General features: G+C 46.3%; 1 pseudogene; it reads left to right on the top strand.

Moving 5' to 3' along the window:
* Positions 1–414: 414 nt before the first annotated feature.
* Positions 415–13,439, top strand: LOC138657535 (uncharacterized; annotated as a pseudogene).
* The last annotated feature ends 9,325 nt before the right edge of the window (positions 13,440–22,764 follow it).

Here is a 22,764-nt window from a genome sequence, read left to right as displayed (position 1 = left end):
ATATTTATGCACAACATGGCACAGAAAAAAAAAGCATGGATAAGACAGGTGACATGAAGCAGAATTACCATGAGTGATAAACAGTTATGTCCATAAATATTGGACCAGTTCTTAGATAAGGAATGTTTTATTGTCCTCTGATTGGGGTCTGGTTCTGTTGTGAAGACCCCTCATAGTCTGAGGGGCAAATTCCTTAGTTGATGTAAAAAGACATAAATCCATGCGACACATTCATCCCTGCACTAAGTTTTAGTGCTGGAGCAATTATTCCCTGTGCTAAAGAATTGCTATCCTTAAGAGGAGTGCACCAGTTCTTCAAGGTTCAACTCAGTGCTTACTTAGACATACTTGCAAACAGTTTCCCCTCCCCGTTTTTCTTTTCTATCTTTTATTTGGCAAAGGCTGTTCATCGATATGGCAGCCCAGTACAAGAAGCAGAGCAAAGAAGCTCTGACCGGCCTCTGTGAGCAGAGAGGAATAAAGACGGCCAACAGATCCAGGGAGCTGCTGATACATGCCCTGGTCGAGCAGGACATAGAGCAAAGTGCTGGAACATCTGAGCAAGGAGAGAGCCCACCTCAGAGAGACCCAGCAATGCCAGCTCTTGCATCGGAGATGCCTGATGGAAATGTCAGCAATTCCAGTGCTGAGGAGCCTATGGACTGTACTTTGCAAATGGACTTACAACGGCTGGGAACAAGTGATCCCAATCTGCGCATGCAGCTTATTCTACAGCACCGACAGGCTGAGAGAGAGGCTGCAGAACGCCGTGACCGACAGGCTGAGAGAGGCTGCAGAACGCCGGGAAGACAGAGCTTTCCAGTTTCAGATGGCTCAAATAGAACGGGTATCAGTCCTCAGATAACCCCCTCCCAGGACATAAATCCAAGGAGGCCATGTCTTGAAAACTTCCCTGTGATGAAGGATACGGACTTAGACACTTTCCTGTGGGGATTTGAAAAAACCTGCAGGCAGTACCATCTACCCCGTGAGCAGTGGGCACAGCATCTAACCCCAGGGTTGAAAGGCAAAGCCCTGGAAGTTTTTGCTGGCCTCCCACCAGAGCTAGATGTGAACTATGAGGCCATAAAAGAGGCCCTGATCAGGAAATACAACCTGACACCAGAAGTGTATCGTAGAAAGTTCCAGAACGTACAACGTGGATCAACTGACAGCTATGCGGATGTTGTGAGCACCTTGAGGACCACGTTCCACCAATGGATTAGGGGACTTTCTGTTAACAGTTTTGAGGACTTAAGGGATCTTATGGTCAAGGATCAATTTCTTCACATGTGCCCCACGGATGTACGACAATTTGTGTGTGATTGGGAGCCACAAACTGTAGATCAGGCTGCAAGCATTGCGGACTGTTATGTGGCTAACAGGATGCCTGAGGTGCGGAAGCCATCGGGATTCAGCTGGAGGGGAGGTAAGCCAAACGGGGACCCTTCTCCCTCTGCCGGCCTATTAACAGTGCTGTCGAAGCCCACCTTCTATGGGGCCCCGGGAAATAGACATTCTCTAGGCGATACAAGCCAGTGCTTCTCCTGCAACAAAGTGGGACATGTTAGCGCTGTCTGCCCTGATAGCGAGAAATGCCCAACTACCACCACAAAGCCGTCTGTGTCCCCACGTCTGTCTTCTTTGTAGCCGGCTCTGATGCGAGGGCAAATGAAAACTGTCAATCTGTCACTGTTGGCAATAAAGTCACCATTAGTCTGAGATACTGGGGCAGAGGTGACCCTGGTGCGTCCAGCCATGATAACCCCTGCCGATATCATACCAGTGTTGAGGGAGGATCTAAATTGATCCTTCACGGTTGACTCAGTGATTTCCAAATTAATCTAAAGGGTGTTGCCGGCAACTGAAAATGACCAGACGGAGACTCGTGCCTCTGTGTGGGGGATCGAGTGTGACGCTGTAAGAATCTGGCTGCACTCGGATGTCACCCGAGTGCAGTCCTATAGAGCATGTAGATTCAAACAGTGAAAAACGGAGAGTGGACCCACTGGACCGTGATGACGAACCCCTCTCGGACGAGCTGACCAGGTGGACCGCCCCCTATACAGGGAGAGTTAGGGGCAGGCCCGTGAGGGACTATCGCCACGGAAGCTGGAGGGTCGACTAAGAACAAAAGGGAACACAGCAGGCAAAAGGGAAAGAGGGAACAGAAAGGGACTACTGAGACAAGGGAGAAGATGGGAATGCTATGGAGGCACGGAGGCTGGCAGGACAATATGGAGACACCGAGGCTGACGGGAGCAAGGAAAAGATATAGGAGCCGGGCAGGTACCGCAGAGGAAAAGGAACTGAAGGAACAAGGCAGGAACACAGGAAACAGGCAGGTACTGCAGAGGGCGGAGGGGACCCAAAGTCAGAGAGCTAGGAACGCACAGAGACCACAGGTGGCCAGAAGCACTTGTAAACACAAATGAACATCAGGCACAGAGAAGCAGCAGGAAGCAGTTTACATAGCAGCATGGGAGCTACTTCCGGGTTACAGTCCTCCAGGATGACGGAGAGGACAGGAAAGAGCGCCAACAGAGGAATCAGATGTGCGCACGCACAGAGCTGAATGCGACGCGCGCGCGCACCCGGCGAGCTGCAGTGGGGAGAGGCGGCGGCAGCAACGGCATGACAGTACCCCCATCTTTACGCCCCTCCTTTGTAAGACTAGAAAGAAACCGGGACAAAATACGAGGAGCCCGAATGTTCTCTCGAGGCTCCCAGGACCTCTCCTCAGGACCAAAACCCTTCCAGTCAACCAAAAACAAAGTTCTCCCTCTAAGTTTTTTCATGGCTAAAATGTCCCTAACTTCAAAGACATCATCCTCGGAAACAGGCGAAGGAGAACAAAGGTTAGAAGAATGAAACTGATTAAAAACTACAGGTTTAAGGAGAGACACATGAAAAGAATTATAAATACGCAGAGAGGCAGGCAACTTAAGTTTGTAAGAAACGTCATTAATACGAGACAAAACTTCGAATGGACCGATATAGCGAGGACCCAGCTTATGTGAAGGGATTTTGAGACGGATAAATTTAGAAGAAACCCAAACCTTGTCCCCAGGATGGAATATAGGAGAATCAAGACGTCTTTTGTCCGCATGTCTCTTCATCCTAACTTGAGCCAACTCAAGGGCGGACTTGGTCTCCTGCCAGACCCTGGAGAACTCTCTAGACAGAAGATCAGCCGCTGGTACAGTAGAGACAGGAGGAACCGGAAGAGGAAGACCAGGATGTTGACCGTAGACGATAAAAAATGGAGATTTGTTTGTGGCTTCGCTGGGATGGTTATTGTAAGAAAACTCAGCCCACGGCAGTAAGTCAGACCAATCATTCTGATGAGAATTGGAAAAATGACGGAGATAAGTTACCAAGGTCTGATTAGTACGTTCCACCTGGCCATTGGACTGTGGATGGTAGGCCGAAGAAAAATCAAGCGAAATGTTCATAGATCTGCAGAGGGATCTCCAGAAGCGGGCGGTGAATTGAACACCTCGGTCAGAAACAATATGTAAAGGAAGACCATGAAGACGAAAAAATATGGTGAACAAAAATCTTTGCCAATTCGGGAGCAGAAGGTAAACCTGGGAGAGCGATGAAATGAGCCATCTTGGAGAAACGGTCCATGACCACGAAGATGACGGTGGAACCAGAAGAATGAGGCAGATCAGTGATGAAATCCATAGATAAATGTTGCCAGGAGAGGAAGGTACTGGCAAAGGATGTAGAAGCCCAGAAGGTAGTTGCCTGGGAATCTTATTCTTGGCACAGGAAGGACAAGAGGCGACAAAACTTTGGACATCCTTAGACAACGTTGGCCACCAGTAAAAACGAGAGATCAAACGAAAGGTTTTTTTGAAACCAACATGTCCAGCCAGTTTGGAGGCGTGACCCCAAAGTAAGACACGTCTCCTGTTCCCTTCAGCGACAAAGGTCTTACGCGGAGGCAACGAAGTGAGAGAGACTGGAGCAACTGTGATGATTCTGGCAGGATCAATGATGTGTGCAGGCTCGTCCTCCAAATCCACCACCTGGAATGACCTAGACAGAGCGTCGGCTTTGGAGTTTTTATTTCCTGGCAAGAAACGAAGTTCGAAGTCAAACCTGGCGAAAAACAAGGCCCACCTGGCCTGCCGAGGATTAAGTCTTTGCGCAGAACGAATATATGCCAGATTCTTGTGATCGCTGTAGATTATAAAACGATGTAAAGCCCCTTCTAAGAGGTACCGCCACTCCTCTAATGCCAACTTGATTGCCAAAAGTTCTTTATCACCGATGGAATAATTTTTTTCTGAGGAGAAGATCTTTGAGAAAAAACCACAGGGCACAAGACGACCAGAAGAGGATTTCTGCGAGAGCACAGCTCCAGCTCCAATTGCAGAAGCATCTACTTCAAGGATGAAGGGTTTATTGGCCAGTGGACGATGAAGAATAGGAGCTGAGGCAAAGGCTTGCTTGATGGACCGGAAAGCCTCTTCGGCCTCAGACGACCACAGATGAGGATTGGCACCCTTCCGAGTCATGGAGGAGATTGGAGCTGAAAGAGAGGAAAAGTGAGGTATAAACTGCCGATAGTAGTTAGCAAATCCAAGAAATCGCTGAATTGCTTTCACTCCAAGAGGACGCGGCCAGTTGAGCACGGCAGAAACTTTTCCCGGATCCATACACAAACCAGCGTCGGAAATGATGAAACCCAAGAAGGGTAGAGATGACTGTTCGAAGACACATTTTTCCAGTTTTGCGTACAGCCGATTCTCTCTCAAACGCTGAAGTACTTGCCGTACATCTCTTCTGTGAGTAGACACATCTGGAGAGAACACAAGGATATCGTCCAAGTACACTACAACACAGGTGTAAAGTAGATCCCGAAAAACATCATTTACGAACTCCTGGAAGACTGCGGGTGCATTGCATAAGCCGAATGGCATAACCAAATATTCATAATGACCATCTCTGGTATTAAACGCAGTCTTCCACTCGTCACCAGAACGGATACGGATCAAATTATAAGCTCCTCTGAGATCCAATTTGGTAAAGATTCGTGCTCCACGCAGACGATCAAAGAGTACTGGTATGAGAGGAAGTGGGTACTTGTTTTTGATCGTGATGGTGTTGAGACCCCGGTAGTCTATACATGGGCGAAGAGAACCGTCCTTCTTTTTAACGAAGAAGAACCCAGCTCCTGCAGGTGAGGAAGACTTTCGAATGAAGCCTCTGGCCAGATTCTCTTGAACATATTCGGACATGGCTTGAGTCTCGGTAGGAGACAATGGGTAAATACGACCCCTAGGTGGAGTAGAACCAGGAACAAGGTCTATCGGGCAGTCATAAGAGCTGTGCGGCGGCAAAATCTCCGCTTCCTTCTTGTTAAAGACGTCCGAGAAAGCACAATAGGCTGTAGGAATTCCCACGGATTCCGAAGCAGACCGAGAGGAGGACGCAGGCTTGACGGGAAGCAGGCACCTGTTCAGACAAGACTGTCCCCACCGTAGAACATCTCCAGTACGCCAGTCCAGCGTGGGTTCGTGATCTCTCAACCAAGGAAGACCCAAAAGGAAAGAATGAGACAAAGAAGGTAAAACATAAAAGCCCAGTTTCTCACGATGAAGAGCTCCAATCTGAAGTTCGACTTCCTCCGTAACCAAGTTGACGGTCTCCCGCAAAGGCTGACCATCGACGGAAGCTATTTGTCTAGGAGTCTCCAAGGGTCTAACAGGTATCCCAAGCCTGTTAACAACCTCGAGCTGAACAAAGTTCCCAGCCGCTCCTGAATCAACATAAGCCTTCAGAGAAAAGTGACGGGAACCTAAATGTAGAATAACAGACAAAACCAGAGGCGGAGAGGAATCATAACCACCTAGGAAGGCCTCTCTTACCTGTCCTAGGCGGATGCGTTTCCCGGCTTCTGAGGACAAGCGCGTAAGAGATGAGGCATTGCCGCAGTAAAAACAAAGACCTTGTGCGAGTCTCTCCTTGCGGCGTTGCTCAGAAGACTTAAGGCGATCGACCTGCATGGGTTCAGGAGAAGATGAAGAAGCCACAGGGGTTGCTTGAGAAAAAGAAGTCCCTCGAGCAACAGTGGTCTGGCGAAGAGGTCTCCTCTCTCTGGCAAGCTCACGAGTGCGCTCCTGAAAGCGCAGATCAATGCGTATGGCCAAGGAGATAAGATCATCCAAAGAGGTGGGAGTGTCCTGTCCCGCCAACTCATCCTTAATCCGTGAAGACAAACCACGCCAAAACGCTCCAACCAAAGCCTCATTATTCCACCCAAGGTCTGAGGACAGAGTCCGGAAACGGATGGCGTACTGGGCTACTGAGAGAGTACCCTGGTAAAGGTTAAAGAGGGACTCAGTGGTAAAGACCAGACGACCAGGTTCATCAAAAACCTTACGGAAGGTATCCAGGAACGGATTGAGTTGGGAGACCAAAGGATCATCACGCTCGCAGAGGGGATTAACCCATGCCAAAGCCTCACCCTCCAAATGGGATACTATAAAAGCAACCTTAGCTCGGTCGGTAGGATAAAGTAGCGGAGACAATTCAAAATGCAACTGGCATTGATTAAGAAAGCCGCGGCACGCTTTAGAATCCCCACCATACCGAGGAGGTCTAGCAAGTCGGGGCGAGGGTTGTGGCGCAGAGACAGGAGTGGAAACAGAGGCCACATTCTGGAGGGAGAGAAGCCGATCATTAATGGAGGCCATAAAATTCAAAATATGGGACCGAGTGTCCCGTTGTTGACCTAGCTCCTGCTGAAGGGCAACCAACTGCGGAGCAATTCCAGGATCAGAAGGCTGTAAAGCCGCTAGGCGAGACTCCATATTCTTTAAAAATGACATGATCCTAGTCTGGTTTTCACGCAAAAAGAGTAACTCCTTTTGAGTGGCGGAGACTCCAGCGGGGTCCATGGCCTGATGTTACTGTGACGCTGTAAGAATCTGGCTGCACTCGGATGTCACCCGAGTGCAGTCCTATAGAGCATGTAGATTCAAACAGTGAAAAACGGAGAGTGGACCCACTGGACCGTGATGACGAACCCCTCTCGGACGAGCTGACCAGGTGGACCGCCCCCTATACAGGGAGAGTTAGGGGCAGGCCCGTGAGGGACTATCGCCACGGAAGCTGGAGGGTCGACTAAGAACAAAAGGGAACACAGCAGGCAAAAGGGAAAGAGGAAACAGAAAGGGACTACTGAGACAAGGGAGAAGATGGGAATGCTATGGAGGCACGGAGGCTGGCAGGACAATATGGAGACACCGAGGCTGACGGGAGCAAGGAAAAGATATAGGAGCCGGGCAGGTACCGCAGAGGAAAAGGAACTGAAGGAACAAGGCAGGAACACAGGAAACAGGCAGGTACTGCAGAGGGCGGAGGGGACCCAAAGTCAGAGAGCTTGGAACGCACAGAGACCACAGGTGGCCAGAAGCACTTGTAAACACAAATGAACATCAGTCACAGAGAAGCAGCAGGAAGCAGTTTACATAGCAGCATGGGAGCTACTTCCGGGTTACAGTCCTCCAGGATGACGGAGAGGACAGGAAAGAGCGCCAACAGAGGAATCAGATGTGCGCACGCACAGAGCTGAATGCGACGCGCGCGCGCACCCGGCGAGCTGCAGTGGGGAGAGGTGGCGGCAGCAACGGCATGACATCGAGCAGATCTCTGGGCCCCCGTTTATTGTGTATGAGTTTTCATAGTCATAGAAATTATACTTCAACCAATCAGCATAAGAATACGCTCACAATTCTTAACCTATAAGAATGCAGGAAAAACTTAACCCATGAGGATACAGGAAAAATGGAAACTACAGATATGGTCATGTCTTTTTGGCATAGAAAAACATATTAGCAGATGCCTCAGTCTTGTATAGCGATACACCCATGAGTCTCTTATCTGGCTCACTTGAGTTAGAATACTCAAGGTCTTTATACCAATTATGAACCATAGACTAGCTGAATAACAAAATGTTATCTTCGTGAGAAACAGGACAGAGTTATTTCATAGCAGCTGTAACCTTCTATACAATTAAATAACATAATTTATCTTTAACCAACAACAAAATGGAGTCAAAGCACAAAATGGAGAATCTTTCATAATTTGTTCCTTCACACCAGGAAAGACTATGTCTATAACCGGGATTGGAGGGGTCAGCCCTGCTGTGCCCATGGCCCGTGTGTACCTGGACTGGGGAGCAGGGAAAGGACTGAGAGAGTGTGAGTATCAGAGGCTATTCCTACCAATGTGTTGCTAGGCACGGACGTGGGGAGGATGGTGTCCCACTATGTTCCTCCCTTGCAAGTAAATGATGCAGAGAAGGTGGAAGAAAGAGACCTACCTGAGATCCCGTGCGAGGAGGGAAAATGTCCCAATGCACAGGACTGTAATTATGTGGCAGCTGTGACCCGGAGTCAGGCTGCGGCTCAGACTCAGGCCCAGAGATCAGAGGATGAGTCTCAGACAGAACTGCCAGGACAGGAGGCCTATACTGTGGTCCCGGAGCCTCCATACATGGCAGACCCACCATGGTCCCGGATAATAGACACTGAAAACTCCGCTTCAGACCAGGGCCTGGCAGTCACACTAGGCCAGGGCCTGCAGGCTGACTGTCAGAGCTTCCAGGAGGCCCTGCAAACAGATGTCAGTCTGGAAGAGCTCAGATGTCTTGCAGACCAACCCCCTGCTGCTTCTGGCAAAGAGGAGTATACTGGGACCAGGGCAGACTGTAAACAGAGACTAGCCCCACGGATACTACAAAATCTTGGGACTATGAACAGCGGCTGATCGTCCCTTATCCATTTAGGGAACAATTATTGAGGATTGCCCATGAAATTCCTTTGGAACCTTGGAATACAAAAGACTAAAGCTCGCCTGACACATAACTTCTATTGGCCCAAGATGGGGACAATGTGGACGGAGCACAGCGGTGTGTGTACGAGGTGTACGGAGTGGGTCCGTGTGTGTATGAGGTGTATGGAGCGGAGCCGTGTGTGTACGAGGTGTATGGAGCGGAGCCGCATGTGCAAGGTGAATGGAGCGCAGTCATGTGTGTACGAGGTGTACGGAGCAGAGCCGCATATGCAAGGTGTATTGAGCGGAGCCATGTGTGTACGAGATGTATGGAGAGGAGCCGTGTGTATGAGGTGTACGGAGCAGAGCTGTGTGTGTATAAGGTGTATGGAGCGGAGCCGTGTGTGTACAAGGTGTATGGGGAGGAGCCGTATTTTTGAGGTGTACGGAGCAGAGCCGTGTGTGTACGGAGCGGAGCCGCATGTGCAAGGTGTATGGAGCGGAGTCGTGTGTGTACGAAGTGTATGGAGCGGAGTCGCATGTGTACGGAGCGGACGCTGGCTGTGTCAGATCGGAGCAGATATTGCTCCTCGCTCTGACACGGACTGGCACAGGAGACACGGAGGTCTTTATCAGTGGAATATCACAGCTGCAGCGACGTGAGCAGTCAGCGGCGCAGCTGGATGACACCATTCAGCGCCGTGGGTGTGGAAGCTGCCGACTGCTGCGAGGGAGCACGGTGAAAGGTGTCTGTGTGTGGTGATGGAGAAGGCAATGATGGGGGTGGGGTAACCATGTGTGGTCATTATTCTATACCCAGCATCGTGTGGGGCCATTATACTGTACAAAGCATAATGTGGCGCCATAATACTGTATGGACCATCACGTGGGGCAAGTATGCCGTACACAGCATCATGTGGGGCCGTTATACAGTATGGAGCATAATGTAGCCAATGGCCATTGTACAGTATGGAGCGTCGTGTGTGGCCATTATACTCTATGGAGCGTCGTGTGTGGCCATTGTACACTATGGAGCGTCGTGTGTGGCCACTGTACACTATGGGGCGTCTTGTGTAGCCATTGTCCAGTATGGAGCGTCGTGTGTGGCCATTGTACAGTGTGGAGCTTCGTGTGTGTGGCCATTGTACAGTATGGAGTGTCGTGTGTGTGGCCATTGTCCAGTATGGAGCGTCGTGTGTGTGGCCATTGTCCAGTATGGAGCGTCGTGTGTGTGGCCATTGTCCAGTATGGAGCGTCGTGTGGGGCCATTGTACAGTATGGAGCGTCGTGTGTGGCCATTGTACAGTATGGAGCGTCGTGTGTGTGGCCATTGTCCAGTATGGAGCGTCGTGTGTGTGGCCATTGTCCAGTATGGAGCGTCGTGTGTGGCCATTGTACAGTATGGAGCGTCGTGTGTGTGGCCATTGTACAGTATGGAGCGTCGTGTGTGTGGCCATTGTCCAGTATGGAGCGTCGTGTGTGTGGCCATTGTCCAGTATGGAGCGTTGTGTGTGGCCATTGTCCAGTATGGAGCGTCGTGTGTGTGTGGCCATTGTCCAGTATGGAGCGTCGTGTGTGTGGCCATTGTCCAGTATGGAGCGTTGTGTGTGGCCATTGTACAGTATGGAGCGTCGTGTGTGTGGCCATTGTCCAGTATGGAGCGTCGTGTGTGTGGCCATTGTTATAAATTTAGGCTGCAAACAGAGAATTGTGTTCACATGTGAGGGCAGCCTGAGAAGCTGGTGTGATCCAATCTACATTCTTCCTTCCCTCAGGGAGCAGAAAGCAACTACCAGTTAGATCATTTCTGTAAGTTTTGTCCTGTTTATTTTGACACTGTTTTGCATAAATTGTATGTCTTTTTATTATCATATTTTTATATACCTTTTTTATTATTGTAAGCATTGAACTTTTTGTTATTAAAGTATAAAACTTTAACAAATTGAACCTTGAATGTTCTAAAAGAATCCATAGCCTAAAGGTGTGTGAGCCTTATGAGTGATAGACATATTTTTATTAGTATTATTATTAGTCCGGGACGCATCGCCCGTGTATTCGATGAGTTGTGGCAGCGCGTATGAGTGGGTGTGTGGCCTGGGTCGGTGTGTGATTTATGCTCCCATTACAGCATAGGACAGAGGTTGAATGCTGGACTGAGAGTGGGGGATAGATTAACCCTTGCAGGCACAACCCCAAGTCACGTGTGAGAGCAGGCACGTGACGAATAAGTGACAACACGGAGAAGGGATCCGTGACAGGGGTTCAAAGTGCTCACCACACATCCAACTTCTTTGGGGGGTCTAGTTTCCAAAATGGGGTTTCTGCTGTTTAGGTACATCAGGGGCTCTGCAAACGCAATATGACGCCCACAGATCATTCCATCAAAGTCTGCATTCCAAAACACCACTTCTTCCCTTCTGAGCCCTGCAGTGCACCCAAACAGTAGTTTTCTCCCACATATGGGGTATCATCATTCTCAGAACAAATTAGGCAACTTTTGGGGTCCAATTTCTCCTGTTACCCTTGGGAAAATACAAAACTGGGGGCTAAAAAATCATTTTTGTGGAAATTTTTTTTTATTTTCACGGCTCTGCTTTAGTGAAGCACTTGAGGGTTCAAAGTGCTCACCACACATCTGGATAAGTTCCTTGGGGGTCTAGTTTCCAAAATGGGGTCACTGGTGGGGAGTTTCTACTGTTTAGGTACATCAGGGGCTCTGCAAACGCAATGTGACGCCCGCAGACCATTCCATCAAAGACTGCATTACAAAATGCCACTTCTTCCCTTCCGAGCTCTGCCATGCGCCCAAACAGTAGATTTTACCACATATGGGGTATCACCGTACTCAGGAAAAATACAAAATTGGGGGCTAAAAGATCATTTTTGTAGAAGAAAAAGATTTTTTAATTTTCACGGCTCTAAATTCTAAACTTCTGTGAAGCACTTGGGGGTTCAAAGTGCTCACCACACATCTGGTCAACTTTCTAAAATGGTGTCACTTGTGGGGGATTTCAAAGTTTAGGCACATCAGGGGCTCTCCACACGAGACATGACATCCTATCTCAATTTCAGCCAATTTTGCATTGAAAAGTCAAATGGCACTTCTTCCCTTCTGAGCTCTGCCATGCGCCCAAACAGTGGTTTACCCCCACATATGGGGTATCGGCGTACTCAGGACAAGTTGCACAACAATGTTTGGGGTCCAATTTCTCCTGTTACCCTTGGCAAAATAAAACAAATTGGATCAGAATTTAATTTTTTTGTGAAAAAAAGTTAAATGTTCATTTTTTTTAAACATTCCAAAAATTCCTGTGAAGCAAATGAAGGATTAATAAACTTCTTGAATGTGGTTTTGAGCACCTTGCTGGGTGAAGTTTTTAGAATGGTGTCACACTTGGGTATTTTCTATCATATAGACCACTCAAAATGACTTCAAATGTGATGTGGGCCCTAAAAAAAAATGGTGTGAGAAATTGTTGGTCAACTTTTAACCCTTATAACTCCCTAACAAAAAAAATTTGGGTTCCAAAATTGTGCTAATGTAACGGAGACATGTGGGAAATGTTACTTAAGTATTTTGTGTGACATATATCTGTGATTTAAGGGCATGAAAATTCAAAGTTGGAAAATTGCGAAATTTTCGCCAAATTTCCTTTTTTTTCACAAATATACTCAAGCAATGTCAAGGAAATTTTACCACTATCATGAAGTACAATCTGTCACAAGAAAACAGTGTCAGAATCATGGGGATCTGTTGAAGCGATCCAGAGTTATAACCTCATAAAGGGACAGTGGTCAGAATTGTAAAAATTGGCCCGGTCATTAACATGCAAACCACCTTTGGGGGTAAAAGGGTTAAGACCAAAAGTGTACGTTGTTCTCATGCAAGTAATATCAATATTGGTGGCACCAAATAAAGGTAATAGGTAAAGATAGATGAAAAACAAGTAGCCATTTGGGAGGTATATAAACAATTTTGTTGATCCAAGAAAAATATATATTACAGTTGGTGCTCATAAAATTCAATGTGTTCAAGCAATCTACTAGTCCTTTCAGTAGGTGTACATAAAATCTACATACTGTAGGTGGAAGGTAAATGTGATGCCAAATAGGGCTAACAATATTCAATTATGATTCCAAATGGAATTGTATCAAGGAGTAGTCCGCAGGATAAACCCTAAACTGCCTGAAAGATGTAATGTGCTCATATGAATAATAGAACCACCAAATGAATAATGGAGGAGAGAAGGAGAAAGCTCTAAAAAATCAAGGTATACATGACCTGGTTGCAGGATGATGCCCCTATGGCTACTTGTTTTTCATCCATCTTTACCTATTACCTTTTTTTTGTGCCACCAATATTGATATTACTTGCATGAGCACAATGTACACTTTTGGTCTTAATCAACTAACTCTGGATATTACTTTGTGTTAATAACTCCACTTGGAATTTGGATTGAATACTGTAAGTTCTATCTGGGAGGGTATCTGATTGTGTTTCACATGTGTGAATTTATGATCGGAATGTTCAATCCATCAAAGTTTATGGGCACCAACTGTGATAGGAATAGCTTTGAGGTATTTATTCCATGATGTTGAATTATTCCAGTGCCTAATTATCCTCATAAACTATCTTTTAGACCTAGTGTCTATACTATATTCATATGGATGGTTTTGTACTTTTTATATTATCTGAATCATTTCATTTACCTATTAGAACTAATTTATGTACTTAATAGTGCGGATTTGCTACACCAAAATCTCTTTACATATATTAAGCCTTTAATTAGTTCTGTTTAAAATACCGTATCTATAACATTTAATATTATCTGGAGGTTTAGACCCCTGTTTACATTGATCCTTACAAGTACTAACTGTCATGAAATATTTTTTTAGGTAATTTGGCTTTGTCTATTTGCAATTGGTGAGGCTTAAGTCCATTTTCCCTGGGCTTATATGCATAGTTGGCTTTAACCTCTTCATGACCCAGCCTATTTTGACCTTAATGACCTGGCCGTTTTTTGCAATTCTGACCAGTGTCCCTTTATGAGGTAATAACTCAGGAACGCTTCAACGGATCCTAGAGGTTCTGAGACTGTTTTTTCGTGACATATTGGGCTTCATGTTAGTGGTAAATTTAGGTCAATAAATTATGCGTTTATTTGTGACAAAAACGGAAATTTGGTGAAAATTTTGAAAATTTCGCAATTTTCACAATTTGAATTTTTATTCTGTTAAACCAGAGAGTTATGTGACACAAAATAGTTAATAAACAACATTTCCCACATGTATACTTTACATCAGCACAATTTTGGAAACAAAATTTTTTTTTTGCTAGGAAGTTATAAGGGTTAAAATTTGACTAGCGATTTCTCATTTTTACAACGAAATTTACAAAACCTTTTTTTTTAGGGACCACCTCACATTTGAAGTCAGTTTACGGGGTCTATATGGCTGAAAATACCCAAAAGTGACACCATTCTAAAAACTGCACCCCTCAAGGTGCACAAAACCACATTCAAGAAGTTTATTAACCCTTCAGGTGCTTCACAGCAGCAGAAACAACATGGAAGGAAAAAATGAACATTTAACTTTTTAGTCACAAAAATTATCTTTCAGCAACAATTTTTTTTATTTCACAATGGTAAAAGGAGAAACTGAACCACGAAAGTTGTTGTCCAATTTGTCCTGAGTACGCTGATACCTCATATGTAGGGGTAAACCACTGTTTGGGCGCACGGCAGGGCTTGGAAGGGAAGGAGCGCCATTTGACTTTTTGAATGAAAAATTGGCTCCACTCTTTAGCGGACACCATGTCACGTTTGGAGAGCCCCCGTGTGCCTAAAAATTGGAGCTCCCCCACAAGTGACCCCATTTTGGAAACTAGGCCCCCCAAGGAACTTATCTAGATGCCTAGTGAGCACTTTGAACCCCCAGGTGCTTCACAAATTGATCCGTAAAAATGAAAAAGTACTTTTTTTCACAAAAAAATTCTTTTAGCCTCATGTTTTTCATTCTCACATGGGCAACAGGATAAAATGGATCGTAAAATTTGTTGGGCAATTTCTCCTGAGTACACCGATACCTCATATGTGGGGGTAAACCACTGTTTGGGCACATAGTAAGGCTCGGAAGGGAAGGAGCGCAATTTGACTTTTTGAATGAAAAATTATCTCCATCGTTAGTGGACACCATGTCGCGTTTGGAGAGCCCCTGTGTGCCTAAACATTGGAGCTCCCCCACAAGTGACCCCATTTTGGAAACTAGACCCCCCAAGGAACTTATCTAGATGCATATTGAGCACTTTAAACCCCCAGCTGCTTCACAGAAGTTTATAACGCAGAGCCATGAAAATAAAAAATAACTTTTCTTTCCTCAAAAATGATTTTTTAACCTGGAATTTCCTATTTTGCCAAGGGTATTAGGAGAAATTGGACCCCAAATGTTGTTGTCCAGTTTGTCCTGAGTACGCTGATACCCCATATGTGGGGGTAAACCACTGTTTGGGCGCACGGCAGGGCTCGGAAGGGAAGGCACGCCATTTGGCTTTTTAAATGGAAAATTAGCTCCAATCATTAGCGGACACCATGTCACGTTTGGAGAGCCCTTGTGTGCCTAAACATTGGAGATCCCCCACAAATGACCCCATTTTGGAAACTAGACCCCCAAAGGAACTAATCTAGATGTGTGGTGAGGACTTTGAACCCCCAAGTGCTTCACAGAAGTTTATAACGCAGAGCCATAAAAATAAAATAAAAAATTATTTTCTCAAAAATGATCTTTAGCCTGCAATTTTTTATTTTCCCAAGGGTAACAGGAGAAATTTGACCCCAAAAGTTGTTGTCCAGTTTCTCCTGAGTACGCTGATACCCCATGTGTGGGGGTAAACCACTGTTTGGGCACACGTCGGGGCTCAGAAGTGAAGTAGTGACGTTTTGAAATGCAGACTTTGATGGAATGGTCTGCGGGTGTCACGTTGCGTTTGCAGAGCCCCTGGTGTGCCTAAACAGTAGAAACCCCCCACAAGTGACCCCATTTTAGAAACTAGACCCCCCAAGGAACTTATCTAGATATGTGGTGAGCACTTTGAACCCCCAAGTGCTTCACAGACGTTTACAACGCAGAGCCGTGAAAATAAAAAATCATTTTTCTTTCCTCAAAAATGATGTTTTAGCAAGCATTTTTTTATTTTCACAAGGGTAACAGGAGAAATTGGACCCCAATAATTGTTGCGCAGTTTGTCCTGAGTATGCTGGTACCCCATATGTGGGGGTAAACCACTGTTTGGGCACACGTCGGGGCTCAGAAGTGAGGGAGCACCATTTGACTTTTTGAATACAAGATTGGCTGGAATCAATGGTGGCGCCATGTTGCGTTTGGAGACCCCTGATGTACCTAAACAGTGGAAACCCCTCAATTCTAATTCCAACACTAACCCCCCCCACACCCCTAACCCTAATCCCAACTGTAGCCATAACCCTAATCACAACCCTAACCGCAGCACACCCCTAACCACAACCCTAACCTCAACACACCCCTAACCCTAACCACAACCCTAATTCCAACCCTAACCCTAAGGCTATGTGCCCACGTTGGGGATTCGTGTGAGATTTTTCAGCATCATTTTTGAAAAATCCGCGGGTAAAAGGCACTGCGTTTTACCTGCGGATGTACCGTGGATTTCCAGTGTTTTTTGTGCGGATTTCACCTGCGGATTCCTATTGAGGAACAGGTGTAAAACGCCGCGGAATCCGCACAAAGAATTGACATGCAATACAACGCAGCGTTTCCGCGTGGTATTTTCCGCACCATGGGCACAGCGGATTTGGTTTTCCATAGGTATACTTGGTACTGTAAACCTGATGGAATACTGCTGCGAATCCGCAGCCAAATCCGCACCGTGTGCACCTAGCCTAATTCTAAAGGTATGTGCACACGCTGCGGAAAACGCTGCGGATCCGCAGCAGTTTCCCATGAGTTTACAGTTCAATGTAAACCTATGGAAAACAAAAATCGCTGTACACATGCTGCAGAAAAACTGCACGGAAACGCAGTGGTTTACTTTCCGCAGCATGTCACTTCTTTCTGCGGATTCCACAGCGGTTTTACAACTGCTCCAATAGAAAATCACAGTTGTAAAACTGCTGTGAAATGCGCAGAAAAACCGCGGTAACTCTGCCATAAATCCGTAGTGGTTTAGCACTGCGGATTTATCAAATCCGCAGCGGAAAAATCCGCAGAGGACCAGAATACGTGTGCACATACCGAAACCCTAACCCTAACCCTACCCCTAACCCTACCGCTACCCCTAACCCTACCCAAACCTTAGTGGAAGAAAAAAAAAAAATCTTTATTTTATTATTGTCCCTACCTATGGGGGTGACAAAGGGGGGAGTCATTCAGTATTTTTTTTATTTTGATCACTGCGATAGGTTTTATCGCAGTGATCAAAATGCACTTGAAACGAATCTGCCGGCCGGCAGATTTGGCGGGCGCACTGCGCATGCGCCCGCCATTTTGGAAGATGGCGGCGCCCAGGAAAGAAGACGGACGGACCACGGGAGGCTCGGTAAGTATGATGGGGTGGGGGGAGGGGAGAACGGGGGGGGGGTGGATCGGAGCATGGGGGGGTAAATCGGAGCACGGGGGGGTGGATCGGAGCACGGGGGGTGCATTGGAGCATCGGGGGGTGGATCGGACTGCAGGGGGGGTGGATCGGACTTCAGGGGGGGTGGATCGGAGTGCAGGGGGGGTGGTTGGAGCACGGGGGGTGATTGGAGCACGGGGGTGAGCGGACAAGAGCACGGGGGGAGCGGACAGGAGGACGGAGGGGAGCGGAGCAGTGTAAAGGACAGATCGGAGGGCTGGGGGGGGTGATCGGTGGGGTGGGGGCACATCAATGTTTCCAGCCATGGCCGATGGTATTTCACCAGTTATAATAGGTGAAATATTACAAATCACTCTGATTGGCAGTTTCACTTTCAACAGCCAATCAGAGCGATCGTAGCCACGGGGGGGGGGGGGGGAGGGGTGAAGCCACCCCCCCTGGGCTACACTACCACTCCCCCTGTCCCTGCAGATCGGGTGAAATGGGAGTTAACCCTTTCACCGGATCTGCAGGGACGCGATCATTCTGTGACACAGCATATGCGTCACAGGTCGGATTGGCACAGACTTTCATGACGCATACGCTGTGTCACAGGTCGGGAAGGGGTTAATAACTCCACTATAGAAATTTGCAGATCTTTACATGAACCGATGATGTAATTGATGGCATATATGAGCATGTCACGGATCGCTGCTCCGTGGTGTCACTTATTCGTCACGTGCCCGCTCTCACACGTGACTTTGGGTTGTGCCTCCCCACTCTCCGTCCAGCATTCAACCTCTGTCCTATGCTGTAAGGGGAGCATAAATCACACACCGACCCAGGCCACACACCCGCTCATACGCGCTGCCACCACTCATCGAATACACGGGCGATGAGTCCCAGAAATAACTAATAAAAATATGTTTATCACTCATAAGGCTCACACACCTCTAGGCTATGGATTCTTTAGAACATTCAAGGTTCAACTTATTAAAGGTTTATACTTTAATAGAAAAAGGTTCAATGCTTACAATAAGAAAAAGGTATAAAAATATGATAATAAAAAGACATACAACTTATGCAAAACAGTATCAAATAAACAGGAGAAAAACTTACAGAAATCATCTAACTTGTAGTCTGCTTTCTGCTCCCTGAGGGGGGGGGGGTGAATGTAGTTGTGGAACACATCAGCTTTTCAGGCTGCCCTCATCATGTGAACACAATTCTCTGTCTGCAGCCTAAATTTATAACTTTGGTCTGAGGTCAGGTTTCTAGACCAGCCTCCCAGGTTAATATCATAATTGCAGTCTGTTTGATTGGGCACGGCCGCTCTACCAATGAATATATATTCCTTTCCTCTGGGACACGTGTGAAATGGTTCCCAGGGATCCCTTCCCTCAGGCCACAATTTAGCATCTCCCCTCCAAGACCTCAGAGGTGTCAAGTGTTCCTTTTGTTCTTTGGCCTTAGCCAGACCCCCTGGTGAGATCTGGAGACAGAATTCTTAAGGTACCTTCACACTCAGCGACGCCGCAGCGATACCGACAACGATGTCGATCGCTGCAGCGTCGCTGTTTGGTCGCTGGAGAGCTGTTACACAGACAGCTCTCCAGCGACCAATGATGCCGGTAACCAGGGTAAACATCGGGTTACTAAGCGCAGGGCCGCGCTTAGTAACCCGATGTTTACCCTGGTTACCATCGTAAAAGTAAAAAAAACAAACACTACATACCGTACTTACCTTCCGCTGTCTGTCCCCGGCGCTGTGCTTTCCTGCACTGACTGTGAGCACAGCGGCCGTAAAGCAGAGCGGTGACGTCACCGCTGTGCTCTGCTTTCTGGCTGGCCGGCGCTCACAGTGCAGAGAAGCACAGCGCCGGGGACAGATAGCGGAAGGTAAGTATGTAGTGTTTGTTTTTTTAACTTTTACGCTGGTAACCAGGGTAAACATCTGGTTGCTAAGCGCGGCCCTGCGCTTAGTAACCTGATGTTTACCCTGGTTACCAGTGAAGACATCGCTGAATCGGCGTCACACACGCCGATTCAGCAATGTCTGCAGGGAGTCCAGCGACGAAATAAAGTGCTGGACTTTCTGCAGCGACCAACGACATCACAGCAGGATCTTGATCGCTGCTGCCTGTCAAACTGAATGATATCCCTAGCCAGGACGCTGCAACGTCACGGATCGCTAGCGATATCGTTCAGTGTGACGGTACCTTTACTCTTCCCAAGGAAGTACATGTTAACAGCTAGGTGCCACTGGCCTTCAGGACAGATGCTACATTATCACTACATCACTAGTCACACATATAACCCTAGACAGATGTCAGATGTCACTACACACATATAGATTTATATAATATATATACACATTTCACCACAGAGCACATAAGGTTTACTTTGTCCTGGGTTTGCAGTTTCCTTTTTGTATTTGTGTACCCCAAGGTTTTTACTTGTATGTATGCTATTTCCTCAATAAAGATTTATTAATGTTTTTACCGTTTGGCATATGCTTCCTTGTGTATGTAGGTTGACACCATATATGTTTTATGTTATACATGAGACTCCTTGAATGATCTCTTGTGTGAATGTATAAGGATTGAGATAGAAAATTCTGAGTGTATGGCCATCCCGGCCATACACTCAGAATTTTCTATCTCAATCCTTATACATTCACACAATACGTGAGATACGGCCGAGTCTCGCAGGTGAAAACCCAGCTCTGGCGCCGGCACTCCGGAGCGGAGCGTGCAGCTCCATGTATTGCTGTGCAGCTGCACGCTCCGCTCCGGAGTGCCGGCGCCAGAGCTGGGTTTTCACCTGCGAGACTCGGCCGTATCTCACGTATGTGTGATCCCGGCCTTTAAAGTAGTCCAGTTAGGTGTGGCTGACAGTCATGTGTGGACTGGAGACAACTCATAGGTTATTATAGCGGTATAAAACTCCTACAGTAGGTACTCATCCACCTCTCGTGTCTCCCCTTTTCCTCATAGTTTGTAAGCTTGTGAGCAGGGCCCTCATTCCTCCTGCTATCTGTTTTGAACTGTATTTCTGTTATGCTGTAATGTCTATTGTCTGTACAAGTCCCCTCTATAATTTGTAAAGCGCTGCGGAATATGTTGGCGCTATATAAATAAAAATTATTATTATTATTATTATATATTATTACTCACCACCTGATCCCCATATAGAGAATCTTCCCTGTTGTATTGTTATGTTTTTCTTTTAATAACACTGAGTGGCTGAACCCTCCTCGTTTAAAAAGTGGACACAAAGTCAGATTAGCAGCGGTCAAATGAGACCTTATCATGATCACTGAGGAGGAAGTTGAGCCCGCGCCGATGGCGCTATGAATACCTGATTTTAAGAACGGGAACGTCTCTGGAAATAAAGAGGCAGTATAAACAATAGACTTTATCTCAGCACTTCAGGTCTAGGAATACGAGGGAACTTTACTCTCTTGAATTATACATTTTTCTTGTCTGTTCTATATTGTTGACAATATATGTCTCTGTGTATGTCCAGTCCCTCACTGTGGAAGTTGTTCTGAATTGTTTATTTGTACCTTTACCCTAGTGAAAAGTCCTTGTGAGCAAATCTATCTCTTTCATATCAGTGACCACATTTACTATCGTGACCCCATTCCTTGGGGACCTTTCTTATTAATTACACTGTGTTATCATACTTGTTCTTCACAGGCCTTCATTGGATGGAGGTGGCAGGATATAGAGATTCAAGCTAGTAAATAACTAGGACATAGTGTTACCAGTAAGGATTATTTAGATTCTGGATATTAATAACAGTAAATGAATTGTTGCTACTGGTTTCTTATCTTCTTGTTGACATATGAATGCCACTGATATTTGTCAGACTTCTTACAACTGGGTAGAAATCCTTTGTGCTCCAGGATTTATATTGTGTCTCTTAGACAATGGGTGTCCCTAAGACATCTGCTGTATGTTTTGTATGGAAACACAAAGTAATTATGCAATATGTAGTTGCCGCCTTGAATACATTTATGTGTAAATTGGCTACATGCATACATTGGGGGATGGGTGAGGTCACAGTTGTTCTTCCTTTGTGAATGCAAAGCACAAATTTTAAACACAAGGGGACTGGATATAACTTCCTAAGGCAATGAGTAGAACGCGTTTTGACTCTTACATTTGTTGTATACATGAAGAAAGCTACCAATATATACAACATTCCGTGTATAGGGCGCATTCACCAAAAAAAGTGCAAAAAGTGTCCTTTTATGCCTTTCTTAGGGTGATAAAAAAACATCCTGTTTTTCAAATTGAGGATTTCCAGAACTACGGAGGACCTGCATGGATTCATTTTATTTTTAATAAATTGGTGGAAACAGGGAAACTGTTCTGGAGTTTTTATTCAAATAAAGTTGTTTTTTTTTTTTTTTTTTTTTTGGGGGGGGGGTTATTTTTGATTACTGGGTTAGTAATGGGGGTGTTTGATATACACCTCTCCATTATTAACCCCAGGGATTAATGCCAATAGTGATTTTTGAGAAATTATAGCTGACATTAGCCCCAACTGTTAGGTTTACCCCAATTGCCACCTCACCAGGGCAATAGGGAAGAGCCGAGCAAAGTGTCAGATGTGATGAGCCATTTCTGGGGCAGCTGCAGAATTGTATTTTTAGGCTGGGAAGGGCCCAATAACCAGGGACCTTCATACCCTGATAATATCAGCCCACAGCTGAAGAGACGGGGGCCTAGGACAGAGCTTTGAGGGACACCAACAGAGAGAGGGCAAGATGAGGAGTTAGTGTGGAAGTAGAAAACGCTAAATGTGCAGTTGGTAAGGTATGAGGAGATTCAGGATAGGGCAAGGTCTTTGACACCAAAGGAAGAGAGGATCTGTAGTAGGAGGCAGTAGTTAACTGTGTTGAAGGCAGAGGACAGGTCTAGAAGGAGTATAGAGAATTGTCTGTTAGCTTTGGCTTTAAGTCGTTAGTAAGTTTGGTCAAGGCAGTCTCAGTGGAATGGTGGGGACGGAAGCCAGATTGTAGGTTGTCGAAGAGCGAGTTAGGTGGAAAGTTCAGCGTGGACGTGCTGCTCAAGGAGTTTGGAAGCAAATGGGAGCAAAGATATGGGGCGATAACTGGACATAGCGCTAGGGTCAAGGGATGGCTTTCTTGTGGATAGGTGTGATTGTGGCATGTTTGAAATCAGAGGGGAAGGTACCAGAACTTAGTGATAGGTTGAAGAGATGGGTTAGAGATGGGATAAGTGTGGTGGTGGTGAGGTTGGGAGATGGGATGGGGACAAGTGCACAAGTGGTGAGGTTTGATTTGGAGAGATGAGTAAGCTCTCCTTCATTGATTTTGGAGAGGGAAGTTATGGGGTTAGGGCATTGCTCTG

The sequence above is a fragment of the Ranitomeya imitator genome, chromosome 1, assembly GCF_032444005.1.
Source record: "Ranitomeya imitator isolate aRanImi1 chromosome 1, aRanImi1.pri, whole genome shotgun sequence".
NCBI lineage: Eukaryota > Metazoa > Chordata > Amphibia > Anura > Dendrobatidae > Ranitomeya > Ranitomeya imitator.
Note: the sequence above shows the minus strand (reverse complement) of the source record. Positions and strands in the feature narration are given on the sequence as shown.